Below are 9009 nucleotides of genomic sequence, written 5' to 3' on the forward strand. Positions count from 1 at the left end.
AAATAATCTCTTAACCTAGAAATGAGTGCAGAAGACACTTCAGCCTCCGTGAAGCCAGGTCAGCAGGCCACTCCTGAGTTGGTCTGTCTTCGGATGCCCCGAACATCAGATAACCCTGCTGGCTGGAGACACCCTTGAACCGCAGGCAGTTGCTGTATGCAGCTCAATTTGCAATAGCAAAGCATTGGCAACAATCCATTTAGGTAAAATATAGGACACCAGAAGAAAGAATTCTACCCAGTAGTTGAAAAAAGAATGAGGCACCTCTTTATGTTCTGACATAGGAATGTATTTAAGTCTTTTTAAATCAATAACAAAAGAATAGCTTATATAATGGTATATATATTATAATTCCAGTTGTGGGGGGAAAAGAATATATGTATATGTTTGGACCTGCATAAAATATTTTCTGAGGCTATGGAAAAGGCTGTTGAAAGATACTTGTTAGCGTGAAAGCTCTGAGGAGACAAACCAGTGGGTAAGGGCAGGGGAGATGTTTAGTTTTTACCTTCTGCACATCTCTGCTATTTTAATTTCTTTTGGTTTATTTGAAGTATTTTTAGTGCACACATATCATTTTAAAAGTGAAAATTAAAATGAAACATTGTGCCTGTAGTTAACAATATTGCACTGCACCCTTATTTGTTAAAATGTTGTATCTCAAGCATCTTAGCACAAGTTAAAAAAAAAGTAAAATGAAAAAGTATAAGTGAGACATGCTTGAGGTAGAAACTGTAAAAAATATTAAAAAGTATAAGGAGGAAAATAAAATCCACCTGTAATTCTACCAGCTAGAGACACGATTACTATTTTGCGATAGTAAAAGAAGTGCACACACGTACGTAATTATAACTTTAATTCAGATGAGATCATACCTATGTATAGTTTGTTGCTCATATTTTATTGGGCCAGAGATTCTCCAAGTTTAAAAAACATCTTCAAACCACCATTTTTTTTTTTTTTTTTTTTTTTTATGCGGTACGCGGGCCTCTCACTGTTGTGGCCCCTCCCGTTGCGGAGCACAGGAGCACAGGCTCAGCGGCCATGGCTCACGGGGCTAGCCGCTCCGCGGCACATGGGATCTTCCCAGACCGGGGCATGAACCCGTGTCCCCTGCATCGGCAGGCGGACTCTCAACCACTGTGCCACCAGGGAAGCCCCAAACCACCATTTATGATGATAGATAAAATAAGAGGTTCTATTTTGGAACAGATGATGACTATACCATTTGTTTACTCACTTATGTGTTTGTCCACTGACCTTCTTAAATGTTTTCCCTTTGTCAGGTAAACAATCCCGTCTGCCCCATTCTTGGCAAAGCTCTGAGCTGTAACCATACTGTAGTGTCTTCCTCCTAAGACAGCTGTGAGGATAGTCTTGGGGACCCACAGCAGTGTTTCCTGCACATGTTAGCAGCCCCTTTGAGAGGCTTCTCTGATTGTCATTCCTAAATATCACTGCCTTTCACCACTCTGTAGCTCCTCACCAGCTTTATATCATCGTTGCTATTGTTAGCAGTGGGAGTGTGGTATTTTTGTTCATAGAATGGTTGCCACTTGACGGTACCATGTACGTCTTTGTTTTCTCTCTACCTGGATTGCAAGCTCCACGGACGGCAAGGCCTTTGTGTGGTTTTGTTTCGTTTTCTGCTGTATCCCCGATGTCTAGATTAGTGTCGGGGGCACGTAGTAAGTCATCAATAACCAGGAGCATGCAGGAGGAGGATCTTCATTGATTCTATGCCTCTTTCCTACTTAAAAAAGGTAATTACTATTCAATTCCTAAGTATAAATACCACTTAAGCAGCCCTTGTATAATCAGTATGATGTATTTCTTGGGTTCCTCCTGTTTGCTCTCAGAATTACCAAATGTTACATCAAGATACAACCCAGTAGGTGATCTAATTTATCCTTTTACAGATAAAAGGATAAATTAGGTTCATCACAAGAGTAAGGGTTGGAAAAGTGAAGGAGGAAGAGAAGGATTTAACTCCTCAAGAAGTTTACAATCTAAGATGGAAGGAGAAGACATGAGAAAAAGGGAAACAGTTTGAGACAGTACGTCATTATGTGTCAAATTATGTGTGTAACTTCATTTCTACCTTTGAGGATTTTATAATCTCATAAAAGACTATTTAAGCAAATGACAATTTTACAGTGTTCAGTAAAGACCAAAGCAATGAGAATTTACAGTAGGGGGATTGGGTTTGTGGAGCAGTCTGGAGGGAAGGATTCATTTTGCCTGAAAAAGTTGCTGTGGTTCCCAGAGGAAGGGACAGTTAAGCTGGAGTTGAAGGTATATAAAGAGTGCTGGTCAGACATGGGGGTATAAGGATGAAGGCATTAGAGCAGAGGGAACCATACAAACAAAGCCATGGAGAAACGAAAATGCTGGGCACCATCGAAAAATGGCAACTCTCTGGTATCTCAAAGCCAGGAGAGGGATTCTGGCCAGAGAGGGAAGGAGGCAGAAGATCTTCGGACATACTGTGCCTCTGTGCTGAGGGTTTGCACTTTATCAGTTAAGAAATGGGGAGACCCTGAGGGTTTTTCAGTGGGGATGTGATAAGATCAGATGTGTCTTAGGTGATTCTGATAAAAGGTCCATGACATATTGGATAGAGCTGGAGAGGAGAGCTAGAAACAATGAAGAAACTTCTGCAGTTGGTGATTACAGTGAGAGTTGTTGGAGATTTGAATTAGGAAATCTCTAGGAATGAAGTAACCCCCTTAATGCGTTTAGAGATACTTTAGAAGTAAATTGATTGGAAGGACTCAGGGACTTACGAAAGTGCTTGGAGGAGTGTTTATAGATAAGTGCAGACTGTGCTATCACGTCTGGGAGAAACTCAAGGTTTTCAGGCTGTGGCCTTAGCCAGACAAATTAGGAGAGGGGCAAACAACAACAACAACAAAACCCCAATCCAAAACAAAGATAACAAAACCCCCTGAAAGCTAAAAGAAGACAAAGTGAATCTCTACCTCCACCCCAATCCTCAAAGTGACTCAGGTCCTTTGTGTTCCAAGGGTCTCAGCACAGAGGCTGCACATGGATGAGCCCCGTTATGCTAATTCAGTATTTTTAAACTCCTCCCTTCCTCTCACTCCTTGTAAGAGTCTCTGCCTGAGACAGCAAAGCCTTTTCTGGTTTGCACACAGTCACCCTGTTGTGCTGGAGAGAGCCTTTCTTCGGGCAAGTCGGAGAAGAGGCCATTGCAGCTAAAGATGGCGACCACTGTGATATGCTCTGTGACAACCCAAAGCAGGTGTTTCCCTGGGTTACAGACTCTCTAACCATCTAGATTACTCCCGATGCTCCCCTGTTCCTTTGTGATCCTCACCCCTCCACTCTCACTACACTTGTCCCTCAAACAATGTCCATACCCACTGCTGATTTCCGACCCTAACAAGACTACATCAGGCGGATGTGACCTTTGGCTCTTTTCTGAACTGTAAATACCCTTTCATTGCTTTCTCAAAATTTCTCCTTTCCAAAAGACTTCCTTAATCAAATACTATCATTCTGCTGCAAATCTCTGACCTCCTTTTTTGTCACTCTAGAAGCTGTGTTTGTATTTGTTGTAGGTGGGCCCCGTCTGTTATTTGATTGTCGACCCCTTGTAGGCTCTTCTCTGCTCAACCCGTTTTTGGTGACAGCTAATAGACAAAGCTGGACACTAGCTAAAGTGGTCAGGGCAGATTTTAGTTAGGAATCTACTATTACAATAGGGAAAAGGGTCTAGTGTCAACTGAACTCAACTTTGACTTAAACAGAGGTGACTGGGCATTTTAAAGAGAGAATGAGAGGATACAGGGGAGGGTGACTGGGGGCTCCGTAGAATCAGGGAGGTGAAAACTTATAAAAATACGAGGGGAAAAAGGGTTGGTCCATGTGAAACCCATCTGGGTTTGCTAACTGGCTCCTAGTGAAACCAAGCAGGACCCTGTGGGGCTCCCGGGCACGGAAGCCTGTCTGTGTCCCCCGTTTCTTGTTTGTAGGGAATAGGCTTTAGCCCCCATGAACTTCTCTGAGCTCCAAAGGGCAGCTTCAAACAGTGGCTAATCAGGGAAGGTGGGTGGGATGCAGAGACAAGGAGGGAGGGAGCCGAGAAACAAGAGTGCAGCCTTGGGGCAGGACCTTAGTTCCGCCTCAAGGGATACACATAACAGTATCATTGAGCTCTTCTGCAGAACTAAAACTCCCAACAAACGGAAGATGTTAACTACTTGATGAAGCATTCTTCAGAGAATATCAGACCATCTGAGGCCAGATTAAAGGAACCACAGAAGCTCATCAGGAGATCACCTGAGGCCAGATTAAAGGAATGCAGGCCCTGCACACACCCTGATCCTTATCAGCAATCCTGCCCTTGAACCATTGCTATAAAACTCCTCATCAAATTTCCCCCAGGTTGGGATACAGTTTGTGAAGGGCACAAGCCCGCTGTGGCCCCCTTTGCCTGGCAAAGCAATAAAGCTATTCTTTTCTACACGCTGTCTCCGAGATTCGACCCTGCACTGGTGCACAGAGGTCGAGTTTTCAGCATCACCCCCCTCCAATAGCGACTGGGAGACAGGAGCTGAAACACACAGCAAATTCTTTTGACAGCCTTGAGTTTTCTCAGGCAGGCCTTTTAAGGGGGAATGGGTCTTCCTAGGGATTCGGCCTCGAGCTGTTAGAACTATGTTGATGTTTGTTCCAGTCTTTACAGGGCAAGGTTGGGGCCTAGTGGAGAAGAGGCTCAGAGGAGCTGGACTGGAGAGTGGTCAAGGAGAGACCCTTTGTCAGTACAGGTGTACTGGCTTTGTGTTTTTTACAAATTGAAGGTTTATGGCAACCCTGTGTCAAGCAAGTCTATTGGAGCCATTTTTCCAACGGCATTTGCTCACTTAGTGTCTCTGTGTTGCATTTTGGTAATTCTCACAATATTTCAAAATTTTTCATTATTATTATATTTGTTGTGGTGGTCTGTGATCAGTGATCTTTGATGTTACTACCACGACTTGTGAAGGCTCAGATGATGGTTAGCATTTTTAGCAATATTTTAAAATTAGGGTATGTACATTTTTTTTTTGGACACAATGCTATTTCACACTTACTAGAATACAGTATTGTGTAAACATAACTTTTAAAGGCACTGGGAAACCAAAAAAATGCGTGCAACTCATGTTATTGAGATAATTGCTTTATTGCTGTGGTCTGGAACTAAACCTGCAATATCTATAAGGTATGCCTGTAGGTCAAGAAAAATCAATAACAGGTGGGAAAATGTCCACTTTGATCTCAGTGGAAGGTTCTGAGACAAGGAGAAGAATATTACAGGGCAATGAGGTAAGGGATCATTTTATACACTGCCCACTGAAAAGACTGCTGAATTCCAACCACCAAAAACTAGATATATTGTCCATAAAATGTGCTCCTAAAGTCCAAACAAAGAACTATTTACTTCATTTATATCTGGTCTATTAGGGTAAACAAAAATTAATATTATGAGTTGGATTTTAGTTTAAATATCTTGGACATTATTAACTACTTCCTAATGAGGCATAGAAATAGCAATGCAGATTGCCTTGTTATTTAACACACTGCTCTCTTGGAAATAAAGGAATGTGACTCTTTCGAATATCTAGCATTATCACTTGAAAATGGTTAAATATTACCCTTTATTATGTACCTTTTGTAAATGTAAAATGTTCCCTTTTTACTTTATGCCTGTTTCTATTTGAAACTGGTACTGTGACTTATTTTACTTGGTATTCTGGTCTGCTGCAGTTGATGACTAGTGACATAGTGACCCCTATTTTCCTGTATGATATTTATGATAACTCCCTCCATCACAGTTCACAAGTCTAAGAGATGAGGCAAACATGTGTGGGAATAGACTCCAAATCTTAATGTGCTCTTTATTGAAAGTGGATTAAAGGGCTAGAGATGCACAATGCAGTTGTTTGCAGGAAATAAGTTGTTTTTTAATTTAGATGTAATTCACATGCAGTGAAATACACAGATCTAAGTGTACAGTTGAGTCAGTTTTAACAGAGGCATGTACCCTTATAATTCACATACTCTATCAAGACACTTGAGATATAGGTAGACTGTATTTCCATCAACCAGAATGTTCCTTCACACCCTTTCCCAGTCAATCCCCACCACTTCTAGAAGTAACCGCTATTCTGATTTCATCATAATTTTTTTTTCTGCTACAGAGCATCACATATCTGGAATTACACACTATATACTCTTGGGTCTGACTTTTTCACTCAATATAAAGTTTCTGAGATTCATTCAAGTTGTTGTATGTGTAGTAGTTTGTCACTTTTTTTTTTTTGCGGTACGTGGGCCTCTCACTGCCGTGGCCTCTCCCTTTGCAGAGCACAGGCTCCTGACGCGCAGGCTCAGCGGCCATGGCTCACGGGCCCAGCCGCTCCGCGGCATGTGGGATCTTCACAGACCGGGGCACGAACCCACGTCCCCTGCATCGGCAGGCGGACTCTCAACCACTGCGCCACCAGGGAAGCCCTCCGCTTTCTTGATGGTATAATTTGCCACACAGAAGTTTTACATTTTGGTGAAGTTCAATTTATCTATTTTTTCTCTTTTTATCTATTTTTGCTTGTGCTTTTGGTGTCATATCTAAGAAACTGTGGCCTACTCCAAAATCACAGAGATTTACACCAAGGTTTCTGTCTCAGAGTTTTATAGTTTCACCTGTTCTGTTTAGGTCTTTGTTCCATTTTGAGTTAATTTTTGTATATGGTGTGAGGTAGAAGTCCAAATTCATTCATTTCATGTGGATAGTCACTTGCCTCAGGACCATATTTTGAAAAGACTATTCTTTCCCTATTCAGTGGTCTTGGTACTTTTGTCTGAAATCAATTTCTGGACTCTCAATCTATTCCATTGATCTATATATGGTCTATATATCAGTCTTTATGCAAGTAGCACAATATTTTGATAACTGTTGCTTGGTAATAAGTTTTAAAATCAAGAGATATGAGTCCTCCAACTTTACTCTTCTTTCTCAGTGGTTTCCTTCTTTTTTTTTTTTTTTGCCTCTTTAGGGTCCTTTGCATTTCCATATGAGTTTTAGGATCAGCATGTCCATTTCTGCAAAAAAAGCAGTTGGAATTTTGATAGGGATTGCACTGAGTTTGTAGATCCTCCTGCAGATTTAAATGAAGAGCAATGTCACGGCTAAAGTTTAATGATATTGGAATATGACTGAAAGACATTACCCTATGAATGCATGGAGCTGATGGGACTTTGTATGTTCCCTTTGTTGGGGACACAAATGTCTCTTCTAAACAAAGGACAAAGTAGATGCTGAGAAGTAACATGGGTGGATAGTGCTGGATATTTCCTGTTTTTCCCTCTTGATGCACTCTTTGCCTTTCTCCATACTGCTCTGGGCTCCAGGGGGGTGAACTTTGTGAATCACAACAACCAATCTTCCTTGCCCTCTGGCTTTTGCTTGGATTTAGGAAATAGGAGGCACCAACAGGAGATTGGAGAATAGGAAGAAAGTGATTAGGATATTCCTCAGGCTCCCTTCCCTAATAAGGTGACGGTTGGAGGCTATTTTTTAAATCAAAAGCCATACTTCTGTTGGGTTGCCCTGTCCTGCAGCAACAGATCTCTCTGAGTTCTGATAACCAGTCCATCTACTTACCTTTTCAGGCCTAAGGGTACTAGTGGCTTCCCACTCTGGCTTCCCCTTCCCTTACTGGTTTCTCCTAACCCTGCCCAAATCTTTATAATTAGTCCTGTTATTTTTCCCTTAACACCTGTTTGTAGTGTGCCATCTACTTCTTGTCCTCCCTGACAATACGAAATGGAAAGAGCTACAAGATAAATTGTTAAGTCAAAGAAGCAAAATACAGAGCAATGTAATATTGAATTATGTAATATTCTATTATTTTGGTAAAAGAAGGGGTAAGGGAGACTATATCTTCATATTTTTAAAAATATTGTGTTAGTTAAGAATTAGGTTTAGCTTCCAGTGATAATACTCAAAAAGAACAGTGGCTTAAAAAAGATAAAAGATCTTTTCTCTCTGTAAATATCTAGGGGAAGGCAGTCCAGAATGGAGTCAGGGCTCTGCTACGTGACACACTCACAGGGCTAGTTTCCTTCTAGCTCACCTGCCCTCCATTCTTAGGGCATGGCCTTGTCCTCGGTCCAAGGAAGCAGCTCCTTTCCAGGCAGTGGGATGGAAAAGGAGAAGAAGAAGGGACAAAGGGCATACACCAAGGAAGGTTCCGGAAAGCTGCCACACCTGGTCACACCCAGCTATAAGGGACCCTGGGGAATATAATTTTGATTCCTGGAAGCTATTTGCTCCAATAAAAATTCTAATGCTATTTAAGAAGAGAATTGATATTGGGAGTAATTAACAGTTTTTTTGGTCACATATATGCATTTAAAATAACTCAGGAAGGATATCAAGAAACTAGAAGCAGTGGTTCCCTGGGGAGATGGTTGGCAGGTGATAACAGGCAGATGAGGGATAACAGAACAGGCCGACGAGGGATTACTCTCACTGTAATATGTAGAGATGTTACATGTTTTGATTTCTGAACCATGTATTTCTGAACATATTACCTATTTACAAACTTAATACATTAACTTAAAAATTCCTCCTTAATACTTACCTGGCAGGGGAGAGACCATGATCACGAGGGTGGTTTTCCCAGGGCGAGGCTTATCCATTGCACTCCGGATGTGCTGACCCCTGCGATTTCCCCAAATGTGGGAAACTCGACTGCATAATTTGTGGTAGTGGGGGACTGCGTTCGCACTTTCCCCTGGAAAAAAAAAATTCCTCCTTAAAGATAAGTAAATAAAAAGAGAAGAAAGAAAAATGTTTCATTCAGTCTCAACTTTGGTCAGAACAAAGGAGCCATGGAGTCCAGTGGACTAATGGCCCCAGTGATTAGAATGACCTCATCAAAAGAGAAAGGTGTGACCTGGGTATGTTAGTTTTCTCTTGCTGTGTAACAAATACCACAA

General features: G+C 41.6%; 1 non-coding gene across 1 annotated transcript; it reads left to right on the plus strand.

The window, feature by feature from the left end:
- Positions 1 to 8643: 8643 nt before the first annotated feature.
- Positions 8644 to 8807, plus strand: LOC113631228 (U1 spliceosomal RNA). Its single transcript, XR_003437236.1, has one exon. It is a non-coding gene; the product is annotated as a U1 spliceosomal RNA (small nuclear RNA).
- Positions 8808 to 9009: the final 202 nt, after the last annotated feature.

This window comes from Aethalodelphis obliquidens, unplaced genomic scaffold (genome assembly GCF_003676395.1).
Source record: "Aethalodelphis obliquidens isolate GAN/ISIS:26980383/991018 unplaced genomic scaffold, ASM367639v1 scaffold31, whole genome shotgun sequence".
In the NCBI taxonomy this organism is placed as follows: Eukaryota; Metazoa; Chordata; class Mammalia; order Artiodactyla; family Delphinidae; genus Aethalodelphis; species Aethalodelphis obliquidens.